General features: G+C 34.4%; 1 protein-coding gene across 4 annotated transcripts in view; it reads right to left on the bottom strand.

Moving 5' to 3' along the window:
• Nucleotides 1-21,640, bottom strand: part of TBC1D5 (TBC1 domain family member 5) — a 325,748-nt gene that overhangs the window by 235,435 nt on the left and 68,673 nt on the right. For 2 of the 4 annotated variants that reach the window (XM_026842526.1, XM_026842525.1), the window contains one exon: nucleotides 19,740-19,897. The exons of the other annotated variants lie outside the window; for them this stretch is intronic. The gene's annotated coding sequence lies outside the window, so the exon portion shown is untranslated. The remainder of the gene's footprint in view (nucleotides 1-19,739; nucleotides 19,898-21,640) is intronic. 4 annotated transcript variants of the gene reach the window in all.

Raw genomic sequence — 21,640 nt, 5'->3', positions numbered from 1 at the left:
TAGTTTTGGCTATTCAAGGAGTCATAAATTGAATTAATGAAGTTTTCACAGAACACAAACTTCCATATTTTGTTCATATCATAGCCTACAATAAAAACATGATTACAGAAATGTTTGAAAGCCAAAATGTCTTAAGAGCATTGTTCCTCACATCTTTTGACTCAGAAGATTTTATCATTTCCATCTACAAGTGTCACATTTCATCCTTATCTTTATTCTTATCCTTTATCTTACAGAAGTTCTCTGATCCCACATTTTGAAACAGAAAAGGAATAATGCAGAGGAAGTTGCATGTGAACTTCTGCATCAGTAATGTTTCCACCATAGATCCAGAGAACTAGGTGGCCACATCAGAACTTGAATCAGAACTACCTGGACAGTATCCAAGACAGACTGAAATCAATGGCATTGCTCGGGCCCACAGGGTTAATACAGGTATTTAACTAATAAACAAAGTTTGGATAGTGTGGTTCTGATTGTGTAAGGTTATGATTTTCAAAAGCAAAGCAGCTGCTCTCTCCAAATTTCTCTCAGAATTGTGCTTCCTGAATCTGGAAGAAAGGTCACCAGACCAAGGAATAACAGCGAATGTTACCTGAATGAACCATTGCTTTCTGGCAGGAAAGGAATTTCACTATGATCTATTGCCAAAGAAAATTTACATAGTCATAAACTTAATGAGGCAAAATCATAGTGGTTCATAATACCTGTGGAAATGCACCTGAATTGCATAGATCCACCCTTAAACCAAAAGGCTGGCTGAATGCAGTTGTATAGCTTCCTCCCACCATCACAAAATTAATGGATGGATACTGTCTCAAGCTGGAATTATGATTTTACCATTATTATATTTGTAAAATCAAAACCCGTGAGAGCACCAAGGTACAAGGACCAAAGGTTTATACCAGTTTCAGCTGACTATGGCAAAAAACTTGAACACTTCTACCAAATCTAGAGCCCATGCTAGAGCACAGCTGAGTTACTTCCCTAAAATGACCAAGGCAGGAAAGGCATGGAAGGATCCTAAGAGGTTTGAGCCTAGAGAATAAGTTTGCTCTTATTCCACTAGAAAGTAACAGTTAAAGAAGTATCTTCCAGGGAAATGGAATCATCTGTTTGTGCTGCAGTATGGAAATGACTTCTCAAGGAGGCGACAGGGAAATTAAAGACAGCCTGCTCACAAAAATGTATAAAACTAGCAAAGAAAAGGCAAAAATATCTCAGAGAAAAAAGGTGGCTCAAACCAGGCTTACAAGTCATCACTACTATGGGTTTGAGATTGAATATTGAAGTTTCCAAAGTATTTTTTTCCTGAAAATTCAAGATACACAGCTGGAACAATTTTACTCCTTTTTATACAACTTCCTTTTCTCCCCATGTGGTCTGACTCTTGCAATGTGAATGAATACATGTGCAGTGAAGGATTAACACATCACTGATTTTTTTTTTCCTGTTTAAATAATTCTGTGTAGGCAACAGAATTTATTGGTATAAAGTAGGATTTATGATAATATATTTCCTCTTCAAGACATAAATAAGATTTCTTAATAGTTTTCTGTAATTCATTTTCATATAGTACCACATTCTCATACATTTACTAGCATAATGCATCTGCTAGAATAGCAATTGCATACCCTGAACACTATTTTAAAAACTCTTCAATACTAACAATCTGCTAGAAATATTGTTATCTCTCTTCTTCCACAATTCATTGTCTACTTCTTGCAGCCTTTTATCTTCCTACTGTATACACTGGATTTTACAAAAATTAAAAAAACCCCACAACTCACAAAACAGAAACATAAGAGGTTTCAAAAAATATGAAAGCTATCAAGCTAAAAAAGTAGAATGTTAAACTGAAATAATTATCTGAAAATTTACAGAAGGTACAGGTCTACTTTTCAACATTTCCCCTTACTGCATGTTGTATTGCCTTCATTTTCTGAGAAGTTAACTTTTCAGTCTCTGGTGGTGATAATTAGAAAACGAACTGCACATATGTCTGTTTTTTTAACGTGGACAGAAATTATGTAATTATTCAAATTATATCAGAATTTATATTCAGAAAATTGGTTGTCAGTCAGAAGTGTCTTCTTTATAAAATGACAAAATGACTGCACTAAGAGCAGATGATTTCTATCATGAATATCCACTTAAAAAAATTCTCTCTTTGGTTAACATGTTCTCAACGTTCTAGTTGTCTTTGCTGGACTACCCTTTACTAGCAAGTCTTAGGAAATTTTTTTTCCACCACAGAGGAGCTAAGAGAACTAAAAGAGACCACAGTAAAGAATGGGGTATGTCAGAATAAAGGACTTGACTGCAACTACATTTTAAAATTTCAGCTTCCTAGTACAATACCAATATGCAGAAAAAATGTTTTCGATCTATTTAATGCCAGTTACCTGAAATACCCTCTCTGAGTCTTAAGAGTAGACAGATTCTGTTGGCAGTGCCTTTTCCAGAACTTTCTTTCAGGAGCTCAATTGATAGTATGACACAGGAGAGAAACATCCAGAAGTACAGGTGAAATTCAGAGGGCCTACCTAAGCTAGAAGTTATTTTCCTAGTGCTGCCCATGTAGGAAGTGCATAGATGTTCCAAAATCCAGAAACAGACACACACATGCACGTATTAAAGTTATTGTCAGTGTATAAGTTACTACTGTCCTGAGACTGAAATAATTTATGTAACATCTGTTTTCATATTTTTTCTAATTTTTTCTAATTAACATGCATATTTAATGCATAAATGCTCAGACCACCTATTTTTCTGCTGATTTTGTCCCTTTCCTAAGTCATGTGTTCCTGTGGGGTGCTCAGCATAGATGAAGCATTAAATTTGTTTGGAAGAATAGGGGGTGAATAGTAAACAAAATATTTCAGACTATCCAAAATAAGAAAGTATGCTAAGAAAATAATCTAAAAAAATCTGCTACAATGAGTTATAATATAAAAATAAAGGTACTTCCCAAAGAAATCCAGTCTTGTGTTCATGCATCAAAAGTGGAATGGAAGTGAACCCCCGCCCCTGCCCAAGACATTATGTCAAGCGTTTAGCCTCTGAACTTTCAGCATCTCTACCTTAAGCTTGGAGCTCAGCATGGAGTGAAACTCTGAGCCAGTTCAAAACAAATTTTAGTCGTGTAAGATGCTACAGTTGTGTTTTTTTCATTTGTCATTGCCAATGCTTAAAATATTAACTTGATGTGCTAGACATCACAAAGCACTGAAAGTCAGCTGTATCAGAAAAAGATCTAAAACCACAGTAAATGTTGCGATTATATTACATTCACCCAATAACAAATTTTTAAGTTAAAAATCTAAAATGTTGAGGAGAAAATAAAGTAAGGGGAGTGGAAAGAAGTTATCCCTTTACATTTACAGCACTAGGAGGAAAATAGCATATGTTTATACAATTGAGTTCTTCCTTAGTAGGCATTAGAATTGTGAATATGTTTTAGTCCATCCTCCTCCTATAATCTTGATGCTACAAATCTAAACTGAAGAACAAAACAAGCATGTCATTCCTTTCTATAAATATTCTACATAAATATTGGTTTTGCTGTACATCATTTACGTTTGTGTAATAAAATCCATAATGTAATTCAAAACAGAAGAAGAGGTGGGGAAGGAAGCAGAAGACTGTTACAGTTCTTGTACCTGTCAAATCGTTTGTTTTGCAATTCATGGCAGAAGCCTACGCATCCCTATAGATAGTATGGCCTCCCTGTCCAAACCTAAACAGACCATTTGTGTCCTCATGGGTCTGAAAGTCTCTCATGCCTAAAGTCCAGATATTCCTGAGCTCATCTCATTGTAACCATTACAAAGAAAGAGACATATTCCTCATTTGCTAGCTCACCAGAAAGCAGAAGACATGATCAATTGTCTATCACTGTTAGCTTTATCTTCTCTCAGCACCTTCTCCCTAGGTGAGATGAACTTTTCATCATGAGATAAAAAGTTGGAAAGGCAATTACATTCCCCATACAGTCACAGTACATTGTTGACTGGCAGATGATCCAATAAGGAGCCCTGAAATGTGGTGCATCTCCCACTTTTAAGCAAACTGTTGTTTAACTAACATAAATGGCACATCAGTTAAATGCAGGAGGCATTTATCTTTCTTCTCTTTAGCCCTTTTGCAGCTTCAGACACATACGTATTTTACAAAAGTAACCTCAATTGCCACGAAAGAGAACTATCTGTCTTTATTGTCCCCAAATCATATGCTGGACATGTTATACTTCTTTTAACACTCAAAAAACGTTCAACCTCAAGTTGAATAGAATCCTTTTACTATAAAAATTAGGAATATGAACTCTCCATTCATACCTGAATAGCAATTTGCCACATTTTAATATCAAAACTAAAACAAAGTGCAGCTGATGAATATATAAATACTGCAATCTCATGACTACAGTTACTACAGTTGGGGTGGACTTCAATGAAACTGAAACCTGGGTCTTTGCCAGTACTTACATGGAAGATCTTAGCAACATACATTCTGTGAGCAAAGTGGACACTTAAATCAGCCAAAATCTCTGCAATATTCATATTTCTTCAGCATTCTGTTGATATCCTCCAAACTGAAGAACTCTGTAGCTCTTTTGAGCTTTCTAAGCACCTTTCTTTACCTTTGCATGTTTTTAACACAAAGAAATTTACCAGCTTGAATCCTTACAAATGTAGAACTGTAGGAAGGGTAAACTGGGATTTATCAATGCATCAAACCCAAACATTAATCCTCACAGTCTTGCCTCAGTTACAAAGCATTCCCTCATTGCAAACTCTCCCTTTGGCTGGCCACATTGCTTCTTTAGTATGAATGCTAAAAGAGCCTGTGGATAGCTTCTTCAATCTCAAAGGTCTTGACCTCCCCTTCTAATCCTGCCACACTCACTTTGATGAAAGACTTGACCAGCAAGCTTCTCTTCCTCAGGTGGGACAGGATACCACTCCCTTTGCTTGCTCAAGCTGGACACAGATTTGCAAGGCTTTATGAACTATTACCTCATAGCATCACTGCAAATTTGACTGGTGTGTATCTGAACCGTGAGCTATAGGAAGAGGTTTTCAGTAAAGATTTTCTCAGATGCCATAAAAGAATCATTGCATCACTGCAATTTTTCTTATATCATAAGTCAATACTTCCACTATAAATTAAGGAGGCATCATTATGGTCACTATCAATGAAATTATCAACACAAAATCTGAAGCACTGCAGATTTTCCTCAGTTGCTAGAGAATAATGTCTGTTATGCAGAATTGCTTCCCTTTGAGTGCAATTTTTTCAGGTGAAAAACAGGAGGGGAAGATGGCACTATATGACATGGCTTAATACTGAGTTAGAGGAATTTCTAACAGCTTCCATTTAAGCTATACTTGAGATTCTGTATTAAAAAAAAAAAAAAAAACTTTACTTTTTACCAGTAAGTTCTGAACTAAACTACACTAGGTTTGAAAATTCTACTGTTACCATGAAAGCACCTTAACTCTTGCAGGTGAGCCATCACTCACAGTTCCCATTGTGCTCATCATTAAAACTAATTTGCATATTAAATAAAAAGGTATACTGAAGACAGCTTCCTAGAAACCCCACTGACTTTTCCCTTTGACAATTCTAGCAGTCCAGAGACACACACTCACAAAAAATGGAAATGAAAGTGTTTTAAAATAATTTAGCATGTTGCTAGTAAGAGAGGATGGGGTCAATATGCAGTCCTTACATATGTGGCTGCAGTATAATATCTTTTGTACATAATTTTGTTTATAAACACTTCTCACCTTCGTTGAGTTCTCTGCAGTGCAGAACAGCAATCTGACTACTATCTCTCATACATAAAAGCACGGTGATATCCCCTGTGTTAAGTAATATAGCTATATTTCAGAAACACAATTTTCATCAATAGGGAATGAAGTCCAAACTAACAATTTGTATCTTATTAAGAAATTTCTCACTACAAATTTGACTCAATTTTCTCTGTCAGTTACATTTATAACCCTCAGGTTAGACATTCAAGGATAACTGCACATTAACAGAGGCCTGAAAAACCTTTGGTTTTGGTGGCACTAGCATTGTCTGTAAACACAAAAAACTGCTGTATTCATTTACCTAGTAAAGAAAGCCTTCGCAACCAGCTGGGAAAGGTAGTCAAATCTGTCATAAAAGCTTTTTCTATGGAAATAAAGTTACATGCTCACAAATTGTAAAACTAATCTACAAAATATTTTGAGCATATGCACATACAAAATATCTGTAAAGTGAAATTAAGTTTTCAAAGCATATCAATTGCGTGAGTGCATATCAAGATTCAAGAATATCAGGTTAAAAGGCACCAATCTATTATATCCAGTATATTAACAAAGAGCTATCATCCCATCTTTTTATTACCTCTTCATGCAAAGATTGAAACTGTGCAACACAGAGCACCAATTACAGAAACAAGTATCACATCTTTCAAACTATGTATTATGCTTCATCAAGACTTGACTCGACTTTTGGTCACTGTGCAATTGGTGTGTTTTAACTTTGCAAATGGGTATGTGCATTTATAATGAATGCATGACTGTTTGGTCAGGGAATCAAAGAGATTCACCAGTGTAAAGATGAGAACCTGCTTTGATAAGCTTTGTATTTTTCCAGCTCTTAAGTGTTGTTAGCATCTGTTTATCTTATCAGTTGTTTGAAATAGTCTTAGATGTACAAATAAAAAGGAGTCCTGAACAAAATATTTACCTACCAACTACAGACTTTTGAAATCTCTGATAAAGTTACTGAAATGAGCAGAAGAAAATAACTTCACTCTCTTTAAAAAGACTGTCTTCATTCCTTTCTGCCTTCTCTCCATGTTCACCTAAATTTCTTAGAGATTTGCAAGGAAAAGTGCCAAAATATTTGGCCTTCTAATTCCTAGGCACCTAAAGAACTGCTTAAACAACCTCACACATCTTTTGTAAAAGCACAGCTCTTCCTGCTGTGGACAGTAGGCTTGCTATAAGCATAACAATCTTTCTGGCAACTTCAAATCCTTCAACACAGCCAGGTCAGGTTGGAGTTTTTTTTCTGCCTTCCTCAGCAAAACAGAATCCCACTGGATTTACATGTTTTATAAGACATGTAAAATTCACCTTCTCAGGTAACCAGTAGATAAAAATGTACAAAAGAAGACCTACTTCAATAAATCAGAACAAAAACAGATTAGAAAGTGGCCTTATAGGAGAAAGATGGGGAATAGGTCTGTAGCTGTGAATGTCCAGCCCTTTCAGTTGTGAGGGGTAGGAGAAGGATCATAAACTTGATGCTGGTAGGAAGTCTGAGGTGAAGGAGAAAGTTACATGGACTTTGCGTGATGTCATATTCATACAGGAAGGATGACCTGCGCTGAGCACCCTACTGTTGGGTAGCTGATGGATTAACTACTTATTATTGTCAGAATTTTTTGTTTTCCCTATTTAAAACAATTAATTAATTGGAAACAATTAATTAATGCTTCTGACATACTATTCATCTTTAACCTTAACTCACTTGACAGAAGTTTGATTTCTACCTACTCTATTTTCAAAGCACATCAAGAAAGAATAAAATCTTTGAATGTACATGGGAATGATTTGTTCCAGTGCCAGATTTAAAGTAAAAATGTATGAATATAGCCATCTTGATCATAGCACCAAATGAAAATGGATGAATGTGGCCATATTGATCACAATGCCATGTAGAAAAATACCACTGTTAGTTTGTTCAAAATCTCTGAAGCGTCTATCAAACATGGTCGCACTCTGCGAGAGAATACATGCATACAGGTTACTGAAAATCATGATGATACCAGCAGTTGGAAAGACAAACGCAGACACGTTCTATCAAGTTGTGTGCATCATCATATTTTTTTTTTACTATCTTTGTTTACTATCATGCCAGCCTTGGACCTCCATAACACAATAAAAATAGTTCCGCTCTTTTACTTTCTTCACCGCTACCATAATATGAGACTGTATTTCCTTTTTCGTGTTCTGACTCATCCTGATAAATACTCCACATTGTAAAGGGGTCACTAACTCAGCCCAGCCTCTTGGTGAGCCAACTTAAGTACGTTTATATTGAGAGACTGCATTGGTAAGCTGCAGGTCCCCCAAAAGCATATACAAAGCTAGCATCTTTACAATGATTTACTGAAAGCAGCAGCTCGTTTTAATAAAACCATCCCAAAACATAAAATTGATTGAACCAACTGCTGTGCAGGGCATACACAACAGCTGATCAAAATCATTCAAGATTTTTATTCCTATAGAATATCTCCAGAGCTTGTGGAGTTTTTCCTACTTTATTACTTCAGTTCTGATACACAACTCACTTAGGCAAGCAGAAAAATTAATGCTGACTGATATTTGCTCTGATATTTTAACCAGAAATTTAGATAAACTCAAAATAATCTCACACATAAAAAAAAACAAAACAAAAGCCAAATATACTTGATAATCACCAGCAGTTTTCATAATGTAAAGACTATTATCTTTCCAATTATCACTCTTCAAATGATATAGCATGCCTTGACTAATTGCATCCCAGAGAAGCTCCAAAACACACCACACAGATACTCTACATGGGCACATTTCTTCCATTTCAGAAAGTTTTAATGGATAGATTTATAATAGCATTTTAATATAAAAAAGAACACTGTGCTTTAAAAAGGCAGCAAGAGATGAAAACTTCTTCCAAACTGAAAAGATATCATTGCTAACTTTACTTTCCTTACACAAAATATCACCGATAAGAGTTTATCTATTTTGTTGAGCATAACAAAAAGTTCACCTTTTCAGTGTGCTACATGAAGCTTTGCTTGAATTTTATATAATAAAGTAATTTTATGGTATTGTGTCACAATGAAGGACAAAGATAAGCCAACTGTTTAGATTCCTCTCCTTTATGTTGTGGCTTTGATCACTAACAATGCTGCGTGAACAGCCAACAGAAGGCTGACATTTCATAAAATATGCAGTGATAAAAACTAATACTGTAGCATCTGGGAGCGATATATAAAATGCAGAAATACACCTAATAACTGTGATCTTAAATTACAAGTTACTAAAAGCTAAATAAGCAGCATACCTAAAAGAAAGAGAAAGATTAAGACACAATTTTTGTACTTGCTCTAAAACAAATTTAAAAAAATTAATCCAAGTTATGCTATCTATTATTCTTAATTCCTCTGGCTCCCTTGGATCTTAAAAGCAGCCTTGTAGAAGAGTGCTTTTTTGCTGTATCATTAGGAATCAGCAAAAGCTAAACACATTATAAGCCTTCTTTGTGCTGTATTAATGCTCTAATGCTTTGTGAAGTCCCCTTTATTGTCTCTTTTAAAATATCAATCACACAAAATATATATAAAAGCTGGCAACTGACTCTTCACTGTTATGGGAAAAGAGGCAGCTCTATTATGACAAAATAAGTAAAAATCCTTCCAATAAACGGCATAAATTAAGTAAATCTCAGAATAGAAATTACATTATTTTCATTTATTTACCTTAAGAACATTAAGAACATACAAGACAGGCCACATAAAATGGAGGATTACATCCTAGAAAACAATGAATCCCTAAAGAACTGAAAAGTCATAGTAAATAACCTACTGCGCTTTTTTTTTTTTTTTTTTTTTTTTCCCCCTCTTGCTACATTGCTGTGGCTAAGAAGCAAAAAACAATCCCTGGGTGCATTACAGGGAAATATATGGTAGTACTAAGGACCTGAAATTATCTGCACATATGGCATCACTGGAATGCCATAACCAGGCCTAGTATCTTTAATTTAAAAGAAAGTTGAAATTAAAAGGGCCCAAAAAGGAGTTACAAGAATTACAATTAGGAAAACCTTCTTGTTATTGTGTGTGTGTGTGAGATACAATATCAGTATATTTAGTTAGCTATGATAAGGTTAGAGGTGACTTGATTGACATCTACAACTTATTACATGTGAAAAAGATGTAATAGTCAATAACTCCCTAACCAAACATAGAAAAGTACAGTAAGACACAATTACTGAAAAACAAAATCAGACAAATTTGGTCTAGATACATCAACTTAATTATTACATCAGGTTAGCTAGGCACATAATTCATCTCCTTTTGTATCTTAAATATCAAGCTGAAGTTGAAGTAATGATTTTTATTTTTATTTTAAAAAATAAGAATTAAATCTTTACCTTGTATTATGTCAAAGATGGAATGGCTAAATAATCAGAATGATCTCTCCTGCACTGAGCGCAGTTTAATATTAAAGAAACTGCAATACACAATTAACTTTAAAAGACAGTTTTACAGACCAACTCTGTTCTCATTTATGATTGCATAGATCATACTTCAGTTACTCAATATGAAAAAATTACTTTATCTAATGTAAGATAAAAATAATTTTAGGAAAGGCTGCAAGTATATTATCTATCTTTACAAGAATACTTCATTGAGAAACAAAGGAAGAGTGACCTATGTGGTGCAATAGTATAATTGACCACTGGCCATCCACAGCTCTATGTAACATTAATATGAAGCTGAAGCGATTAAACAAAAATCAAAGCTAAAGTAATTGCCCCAAATAATCTGAATATAATGGTGCAACACCTGCTTATGGCACCATAAGATGGGTAGGGCTTTCTCAGCATAGTTATGAGATCTAGCAAAATGCCTAAAGACCTAATCGTACCAAAGAAAACATAATGAACTCAGCTCTTTAGTATTAGGCCCTCATTCAGTAGCAGGGGAGAAGAAATCATGTATCAGATGAAAAAGAATGCAAAAGAAGACCCATATTTGGTGCCTGAAGAACCGTGAAGCATATTTTCTGTCTCAAAAACCCATAACAGATTAAGTATGTGGGAGGCAATTGTCCTTGTGCTTATAATTAGCGTCCGAATTTAGGGATTTCACTGCTTAATGCACACCTACCCGCCTGTTATTCTTATCATGGGTTTTTTGTGTCACTTAACGGAGATGAATACTCTTTTCCCACCTCATATTTACATCAAGGCTATTTAATTTTTTTAGGCAGCTATAATAGGTTAAACAGCAGTCTCAACATTACTCTTCATCTCCCACTGGACAATGAATGGCATTATAAGACTGAGAATAGATGAAGGCATATTTACATTCATAATGTTCTTGACTATAACATTTATGTAAATTATGATTTTACATTTGCAAATACTGTAATTCTCAGTTTCAATGAATACTTTACTACTCTTTCATCATTAACTTCCTATGTACATTCTGTGGAGAGAAAAAAAACAATGAAAAATAAAGAAACTAAGTGCTGTGATCAGAGAGGTACAGAAAGGAAAAAAGGAAAAAAAATGCTTTTATTCTAAACTGATCTTACCCCTGTATAGACAGGGTGCTGGACTACACCTCACTGCTCATTCGGAGTGCATAAAACCTATAGAAGTTTGTAAGAAGGTAACGAAAATAACCCCAACAAAATCAAATAACTGTATTGCTGTTGAAAATGATTTTTTTTTTTCTCCATCTACACAAATAGTTTTTTTTCTACTCATTGACAAAATGCCATGGAAACACTGTTAATTACAGGCCTGCATGTAGAGTTTGGGAGCATGTTTACAGATGTTACACAGGAATGAAAATCTCCCAAATATCAATTTTCATTAACTAAGCCATTGCTCCACCAAATAGGTAGAATGATTTTTTAAAGATCCTCAGAGTGGAAAAGAAACTTTTCTATTAAGAATAATATTTACTTCTCATACCTATCTTAACACATATACACTTGCACACAAAACCCGTGTATTTCTACATATAATTTGTCAGGATTTTTCTGTGATAGTCAGCTAAGTATTTCCTTCAATGTTTTAACATGTAAATCCAACTGAAAAAAACCTATGCTTCTGGAATGCAAAATTGTCAAATCAAATTGGTCCAAATATTCTGACTTATTTTGAAATGAGGATTTTTTTTTTGGTGTTTTGGTAAGACCTTAGCATGACATTTTCAGACTATAAATGCAAATATATGTAATGAAACAACTTCAAACTACCAGTCTCAGATACATATGTTATTTTTAAAGAGATGATTCCCTAATACCTGAGAACCACTATGTTTAATTAAGAAATGTTACTCATCTTAAGAAAGCAAAACTGGGCATGTCAGCCCTGTCTATAATGAAATTGCTGCTTATGTATGTTGTTTTTCAAGTTACTCAAAATGCAATCATTAGAAGACTCAACTTGAAATGCAAGGACTGTGTATACATTCAAAGAGAAACTCTTTGAAAGAACAGTGACATTTCTGGTCACTCTTACCTTTGTGCCGTGTAATAGAAATAAATCTAAAAGGACTTTAAGTTTCTGTTCCAGCTTGGCAAGCGGAAAATGTATGCACTCAGACAATGACCCAAACCATCAAATGGTCTCTTCCCTTAAGTATCACTTCCCTTTCCATAATTATTTAAACCAATTTATTTTCTGTGGAAAGTACTAAATTTCCAAAGTTTCTTCTGAATGCTTGGCAAAAAGGGAAGTCAGTAGGAGTATCACTGCTGCACTGGTCTGAATTATCGTTACCAAACAGAAATCCCTTCCTTTCAGCACCCTACAAATACTGTGAAAAGGGACAGTTATTTTGTGGGACTTCTAACAGCAAAACCTTCAGGGACATTGAGGAGACCTTCCCAAAGTCACAGAGTTTGTTTGCATCAGAAACAGTGCAGTAAATCTAATGCCACTCCCTAATACTTGCCTCAGGAAAAATCCTGAAACCTTAAACTAACCTCAACATTAATTACAAAAATAAAATAGTCACAATAAACAAGATGCTGAAAACTATTTGAATGTTGCTTAAGTATTATGTACAGCTTTTACCACAATCCTTCAAAGAAGCTTGCAGATTAATTCTTCTGAGTTTCAGGTTCCTGCATTTTAATTTTTCCTACTAACAATATATTCAAGAAAGTAATTACATCAGAAGAGTAGTGTTAGAAAAGTTACAAAAACTGTTAGCCAAATTTTCTTTTCAAAGAATTCAGAAACATAAGGCAGATCCCTGTGAATAATAAAAATGACATGAATGAAGAAATCTGCTGAATACTAGAACTTTATTTTTTATATGAAATAGTTCATTCTTTACATGATGTATCATAATATATTATCTTGTGGAATGAGAAAAAGATCTAAAAATTATATGAGAATGGTTTTATGTTTATGCTATTCTATTACATATCTTTGCTAAAAACTACAGTAAGACCAAACCATGATTGCTTCCCCCCAAAAATGCTACAAATCCATGCAGCTTTCATATCTATAGTATTCATGCACCAAAATAACCACAAATTAATTCAACATTTACATTTCATTAATCAAAATGCATTTAATATGTGAAATGAATATAGACATATAATTTAGTTGGTCACTACTTATCTTGCTGGTCACTATTCATCTTGGGGCAAAGTTTCACACCATAAAATAGCCTCAACTGAATCCTGATTAGATGTAATTACACACTGATTTACAACTTAAACATTTAGCTGTTTCCTTTGCTTTTGTCAAAACTTATTTTTTACAAAGTAAATGTCTTTTTAAAAGTTTTGAAGCCAAAATCCAACTGAAGATATTGTATAACTTTTCTGTTAAAAACAAACCCATTCCCCCCCCCCCCAAACCCCTACCCCACTAAATTCCTGTTCAAGTATTTATGTTAATACTGAGAAAACTCAGTAACAGTTTGAAAATTCAGAAAAGTACTCCTCTATTTGCTTTAGAGACTTTGCAAAGTCTGAGTATAAATGACCAAAAAGAAACTAAGTACAATCTGTGCTTTCAAGAGCAGTGTGTAATTAAGGTCTCCCTACCATTTACTCAGGAAAGAAATACTGTTGCTTCTGGATTTTAAATTCATTAAATGAGTTTCCTGTCAGATGGTATGAGTGTCTCCAAGCAAGAGTGTCTTGATCTACTTTTTGTTGTTACATCTTATGGGAAGAAGACATTCACCTAAAAAGAAGAGCATTTTCTTCCTTTTCTACTATGTACTCCCCTCTGCCAAATACAGTTATGTGAGAATGTTTTTTCTTGGCTCCAGCTTGGATCCCATTACAGAGTATATTTTGGGGATTTTGAAATAATCTAGATTAATATCCCAAGACAAACGTTGAATATTTATAATATAGAGAAATTCTTACAACTGGTCTACAACTCCCTTGCAGAAGATGAGAAACAAGCCAAGTTTCAAGATACAAGTAACATTCTGGCTGTGCTTTTATGACCTCAATATTGCAAGGCACACATGCTCCTGAACAACAATAATAAAACAATATTCATCCATTTCTCCTAAATCTTGTTCAACTATTTGTACCAAAATCAATGCTTATTAAATTAATGCTTATTAGAAAAGATCTTACACAATCAGACATGTAACACTGAGAAGACTACTGCAAAAGTTAGTGACAAGATTTTGATCCTTCTTTACAAAGTGTAAAGCTGTAGAAATATGTTCTCAAAGAAAGTGTTTAATATGAAGTATGCACTGTACATCACTCAATGCAACCTTGAATAAAGCCACATGAAGTTGCTCAGAATGTTCTGAGTTTTATATAAAGATCCACATTAATTTACTCAAATATAATAGAGCACTGATAATAACTTCTGACCATTGTGGCTCCTATTACCTTAAATAAATGTTATATATTTAATATGTGTGTTCACTGAATCAATAGCACTCAGCAATGTGCAGAGGAGCTTAAATTAGTAGGCAGTTGGTTATCACTGTCACTTAAATTTGCCTTTATTCATCTTTCCATCTAATTTCAAATGCTGCCAAGTCACAACAACCATGAAAAACTCCTGCTACTTGTATTGGAGATACAGTCCCTAGTACTGGACCCCAACTGCACATGGTTGCCCCCTACACTGGTATCTGGCAGTATCATTCAGTTTATGTTCAGACATCCAAATCAGTATAACTTAAGAGTAAAATGCACTAAAATTCTGTGAACTTCCTTAGGAATTTGTCCTAGAAGCAAAGCATTTTATAAGTCCCACAGGATTTCTTGGGTATGAGAAGAGGAAAATGAAAGACAGCCAAGGATAGCCATGAAATAGCATCTCTTCCCCTTCAAAAGAAGTTGCAGACAATTTTTTAGGAATTAATTTTTCCTTAAAACTTTACTGGAACATTATCACAGCTCTGAACACATCAGATACAACTGTCTCTGATGGTCACAACTACAGTAAGAGGATCACTTCAAACATGCCAAAATATCACTACAACCATATTTTAAAATTTACACCACTGGCAACACAGCATCTTCTTCCCCCCATGTTTTTTTCATGCAGAAACACTTAAGACTGACACTTTAATCCTTTATGAACAACTTTAGCAAATTCTTACTAGCATTTTGATCATTTAAGTTAGCAGTTGCCTCTTACTGAAAAAGAAAAACACAAATAAGTCTTCTGACCAGATTCAAGCAATGCCACTTGTTACCACTGTGATGTTTCTGAAAAAGTTTGAATGTCAAAATGTAGAAGAGATGGCATATAATCAAACTGTATAAAAGAGACATACATAATAGTAACCAGGTAACAACAAAGGCAAGAAGTTGCTGTCAACAAGTATAATCATAGAATGGTTTGCATTGGAAAGGACCTCTAAAGATCACCTAGCTCAACCTGACATAGGTGGGGGGCACATTTTCCACTAGCCCAGGTTGCTCAAAGCCCCGTCCAACCTGGCTTTGAACACTTTCAGGGAGAGGGCAGCCACAACTTCTCCAGGCAACCCATTCCAATGTCTCACCACTCTTCTTATGAAGTGTTTCCCTCTTTTATTTTAAAACTAAAGGCCTAAATCCCTACAGGTCCTGGTAAAAAGTCTCCCTCCATCTTTCTTATAAGCTCTCTTTAAGTACTGAAAGGTCTTCCATAGCACTGAGGTTTCCAACTAGTGAAGCTGGTTTCCTGGTTAAAATGGAAACAAACTACAAAACAGGCACCAAGTACAATGAAAAATGCTTTGCCATAGCTGGCTGGCCTCTGTGCAAAGCCAGCTCAGGCTTCAGAGCCACACTGCCCAAAATAAGACTCAGGAGGCAAATGAGGCAGCCTGACAGGGGCAAGGGCAAGAGAGTTGAAGTGAAGAAAGACTGCTGCCAGAGACCACTTGAACTAACAAGGATGTGAAGCAGTACCAATTTTGTCAAGTGAGGACCAGCAACATAAAGTTTATAAATCCTGACATGGTACCAAAAGAAAAAAAAGGATGTCTGAAACGAATAAGCGAGTAACACACAGTAGTGCTACTCCTCACCAGGAGAACCTAACAACTACTGAAAATAAACCTATGGGAACTACTAGTCCTGAGGTGACATTATGTACCCTTATACAGAACTGATATAACTTCATTTTAGTGCTTTGCAAAATAACTCTCCATCCTGGACCTGTTCTTCCATCCTTTGAAGCTGCATGTCCTGCAAGTTTTGCTACATATGAGAAAAATGTTCTTAGCTTACAGATATCTCACTCTATAGCCAATCGCTGCAATACAGCCATAAATTAAACATAGGCACATGGGCCACGCATGCTGTAGGAACAGCAACAACAGAAAAACTGCAATGAATGCACGTTGGATGTTTTTTTTGAAAGACTTGAAATGTTCTGCTCATACAGATGTGTGATGACCTCTATGAGCTGCTTAACAGTGTACCAAATGGGTAATTTAGTTGCTCCACAAACCACAGATTAGTGTAGTATTTAAGAAAAGATGCCATCTGTAACATGATTGCAAGTCACCAGATAGTGCTTTTAGACTGATACAGAAGTTTATTTGAACTTAAAGGAAGTAACTGACCAATTATAAAATGCCACCTATTCTAGACCCTGTAAGAAAATACCTAAATATCACTTAATGATTTCTTCTTAGAAAGTACTGCATTTCAAATTATGACTTTCTCCAGTATTTAATTATCTGAGTTATTTCCTCTGAAAAATGTTTCATGTTTCTTGATGTTTCATAACCCAGCTTATAAAATGAAGACTTTAGAGTCAGGCTGCAAACCAACAATTACCAACTATTATATGGCATTTAATTACTCCTTAAGTCAAAGGAACTATGTTTAAAGCTATATAGTACTTTGGTTTCCTTATAAATCATTTCAATAGTGCAACTTGTTTGACCAGTTTCATTATTATGTCAACATAAAAAAATCTGAAATGCAAGAAACTGGGAAGTGTTAAATGAAATCAATCTTGGAGAAGACTGGAATAACTTTAAGTGAAGGGAAATACAGGAAAATAAGTAACTGGCATTTACAGATATTTTCTCTTCAGATAAATTATTGGTCTTAAATACAGGTTTAACAAATTAGGAATAATAAGTAAAACAGATTAAATGATCATTACCACTTCCCCACCAAAGAATTCTTAATATGATTTAATTCAAAGTCTAAGAAATCTATAGCATACCAGTCTTGAAACAACTGTGTCAAGCTTACATTGAAGCAAATGGATATATAATTTTAAAACACTTATACACAAGTCTGAAATACTAGGGTTCCTCAAAAACATCAATTGCAACGTTCTATTCTAAAGCAATATTCATTGCTTTCCTTAATGAAATTTCTGTTTTCTTGTTTTCCTAAGGAGAGCTGTAAGAGGCAAAATGGCCAAGGACAGAAGACATTCACTATCCAGCAAATGCGGGATGGGAAAAGAAAGCAGGTGCATTTTGGCAGTCTATTTTAATCACAAAGACAGAGCAGGCAATTTAATTGTTCTTTCTTCCCTTCTCATTTTCACTCAGCAACCAAGAAGAAGCAGCAGGTCTATTGATTATATGCATACTATGTTATTGCATAGGTAAGTAAAATCAAGAGATGAAATGGAAGGTAAGAGCAGCAGCCACAATTTCGAGTTTGCATCTCAGGTATCAAGACCTGCCTGTAGCCTGGTCTACCACTGAACAAGCATAATACCTACTTTGCAAATAAAAGATTTCTGGCAGGTTACATGGAACCCCTGCTGCCTGAAGGGAGTCTTCTTCACTGGTCTGAATGCTGCCTCCAACACTTTCAGTGAGAGAGAAGGGAAGCATTACGCTATCGAATTTGGCTCACTCTGAACTCACTGTGGGATAGAAGCCAACTTTGTCAAAAGCCTTAATACTTAAAAAAAGATCTCCCAGGCTCATTCATGAGTGTATAAATCTTGTTTTATATTAAATGTATATTGAACTAACTAGAATATTCAAAAGGTGCTATATAGCAATTTCAACAATTTTAACTAGTCTTTGAAAGGCACGTATCTTCTAGTAATGGGAAAAAATGTATTTTTATTAGTTTTTCTAAGTAACAAAATAGTCATTCCCAAAATTATGTAGATAATTATTTACTGTAGCATAATCATGTCATTTTTTTCACAAAGTAGGATGCAAAGAAAAATGATCTTGACATAACCTATAACAAGCAGTCTAAACACTTGAAAATGTTGAAATCATATAACCACCCATGCACACAAGAAAGGAGTAAGCTACCAAAAGCACAAGTCTTCACTTCTCAACTCAAATTTTTGACAGTTCCAAAATTCAGGCATACATCCACAAGAACTTTCTGCCCCACGTCTGGTCAGTAAAGAAATTGAGGTTAACCTTTAATTTTTAATGTCACCTGCAGCCAGTGACTGCTTTTTCTAATGCAAGTGACAGATAAACAGCAAAACACTCCCAAGATGATACACAAAGCACCACACACCATAAGTGCATTTTTATTTTTATACCAACTCAATTTCTCAAATGGATAACCAATGTTCCTACTAATTTACATTAAGAATTGAGTGAGGCATGAAAATTGTTCTGATGCATAGGCTCTAATGTACTGCATAGTGTTCTGTACTTTATTGCAACACTGGAAAAAACTAACTACACTTAAAAGGTAGAGAAACTATACATACAAAAACACAAACACATACATGTCATACAAAATCACTTCAGAAAGGGTTTTAAACTATCCAGAGCATTATGAAGGAAAAATAACTAAAGTTACTGATGGGAATTTGTAAAAGCAAAAATTGTTCCTATTAAAATTAATTTACTGACCTTTAATGTCTTGAACTGGTGTTTTTCTATAGACCAGTACTAGTAGTCTGTACCTACATTGCTAGCATTTCAACTTCCTAAATCCTTTAACAGAATTCAGTAGTATCACCTTAAATTTGCAAGGTAATTCCAAACTAAACAGAGGGAATATGGCAAATTAAGGTAATATAATCCAGCTATTTAAGGCAAAATTGGCAAGTCTTTAACAGCAAACACTGTATCATTACTAAACACTGCCATGCTGTTAATGTAAGAAGAGGTTTGAATTAGATAGTGAATGGCCCCTCCAGTTCGGGACTTAGAGCATATTATAGGAGAAAGCAAAAAGAAGAGCTCCCACTGACACTCTCTCTGTTTCACTAGTTCTGTGGAAAGCAGACTTCAATACAGTTATTCATCACTTTTCAAACTAAATACTACAGTCAATATTTTCATTTGTCTTTTAAAATTTAACATAGTAAAGTGGGGATAAAAGCACCTATAAGAGAAGTGTTTTTTTCTTTTACAGAAAGGTATTTATTTTGGACAACTACAGAAAGACATCTCTAACATCATATTATAAATTTTAAATGCATAATTATGACATTAATGAAAATGAAGCAAACTCAGTTTGTTTTTTTGTTTTTTTTTAAAAAAACCAGAAAAATTAACTCACATAGTGGCAGGTACTCAAACACAAAGTAGACAGTTGTTCTTAGAATGATCTTTTCCACACATTCAACAGTCAAGTAGTCAAGTGGATAAGGCCCAGCCACCAGCAGCAACAAGGAAGCTGGAGTAGCAGTCCCAGTACCAGACTTCTGGAATTGACCTCTAGATGGAAAATAAAGATGTTTGAAGAAAAAATTCTAAAAACATTTTTAATTTTTAGTTTGACACAAAGGGATTCAAGTCACCTATGGCATTGGATTTCTTCTGGAAAATTCCATATAACAAAAAGTTAAGTGACCGAAACTAGTATTTTTTATTCAATTCAAATAAGTATTTCACATAATGATATAACATAATAATATAATGATATAACATATAACAGGAGAGATAGAAACAACAGGTAAGATAAGTCCATGTGGTTCAATTTATTTATTTTAAAGTTCAGAATTTATTAAATTTATTAAATTTTAACTTGAGCGTTATGGAGACTTCTTCAGTATTCAACCTGAAATTTCTATCAGCATGAAATTCTTGGCTATTTCTCAGCATTATTTTAAATTTCTCCTCCTGGGACTAAACTTAAAAAAATGTATTTTACAAAGTTCAGTAACTTCATATTGTTGGATGAATTTGCTATGAAGTGGTAACTTAATTATTAAGATGACCAAAAATAATTGTACTGGGTTCAATAGCACACTACAGCTGGTTATAAACACAATAAAATATTCAAGGCTATGGTTCTAAGAAAAATTTAACAAATCAAATTCCAGCAACTGATCAGCCATCTATCTTTTAATAACTCGAAGCTGTTTGAAAATGCACTTGTAAATCAAGAAAAAATAAAATCTTTTTAAAAAAATCTCTCTTCAAAACATGTTTATGCAGAATTTTTCAACCACTGTGAGATAATTAAACACTATTCACACAGCAATGAGATACACTGCTATTTTAAAATAATTTTTCCTATTAAAAACATGCAAAGCTAATAGTGTTGAATTGGAAACAGCATCTTCCCTTTTTGAAAAGCTGGTACTTTACTCTGTTTCTACAGTGTTTCTTTCCATCAAAAAACCTAAGAACACAACCATCTAGACACATTTAAAAAAAAATGTCCTAGAAGACAGTGATTTTACGGGTAAGTACGCAAATAGCTCCTGTAATCTGACCACTGCTGTGAGAACAAATTAAACTGCATTTAGAAATAAACTATGAAAAACATACTCACTTTGAAAGAATAAATTTTGGGATTTCTTTTTTAAGAAATTAAACACAATTGTCTACACGTAAAGTATCAAACCATTACAAATAAATAGTGGTTTTGGGGTTGTTTTATTTTTTGTTTTATTATTTAGATTAGCATCCTAGATGAAATTTACTAGCATATAAATGTACTTTTATTCTAGAGCATACTTTGAGTTATTAAGCCTGGCATTAAATTTTGTAACAAGATGTAATATATCTAATTCAAAAGGGCTTAGAGTATTCCTGTATTACTTATTAATATGTTAAGTGAACGTTGGGACAATTGATTTTAACTAGGTTTTGTGACTAAAACATGTGACAAAATACAATTTTCAAATTACATAGTCCATTTGTCTTAACTACTGCTCTAATTTCTATAGGTGTTAACAAATTAAGCAAAAAACCCTGCACTGACTAAATGAAGAACAGTAGCCAATTCAGAATTTAAAAGCAACCATCAGCATCATTTATACACAGCCATTAGCAAAGTATCTTTACTGCTTTTCCTTGCTCTTCTGCTTTCCTATTTCCTTCTTTTGCTTTTTCTACCCTCCTTCCTGCATTTTCCCCCTAAAAATCCAGTGCTGCGAATGACGAACAGTGAATATGTGTATTTGCAGAGGACTTACTACAGTGAGACCACAGACTCGTACTGAAGTAATA

The sequence above is a fragment of the Athene cunicularia genome (genome assembly GCF_003259725.1).
Source record: "Athene cunicularia isolate RWA chromosome 2 unlocalized genomic scaffold, athCun1 chr2_part1, whole genome shotgun sequence".
Lineage (NCBI taxonomy): Eukaryota > Metazoa > Chordata > Aves > Strigiformes > Strigidae > Athene > Athene cunicularia.
Note: the sequence above shows the minus strand (reverse complement) of the source record. Positions and strands in the feature narration are given on the sequence as shown.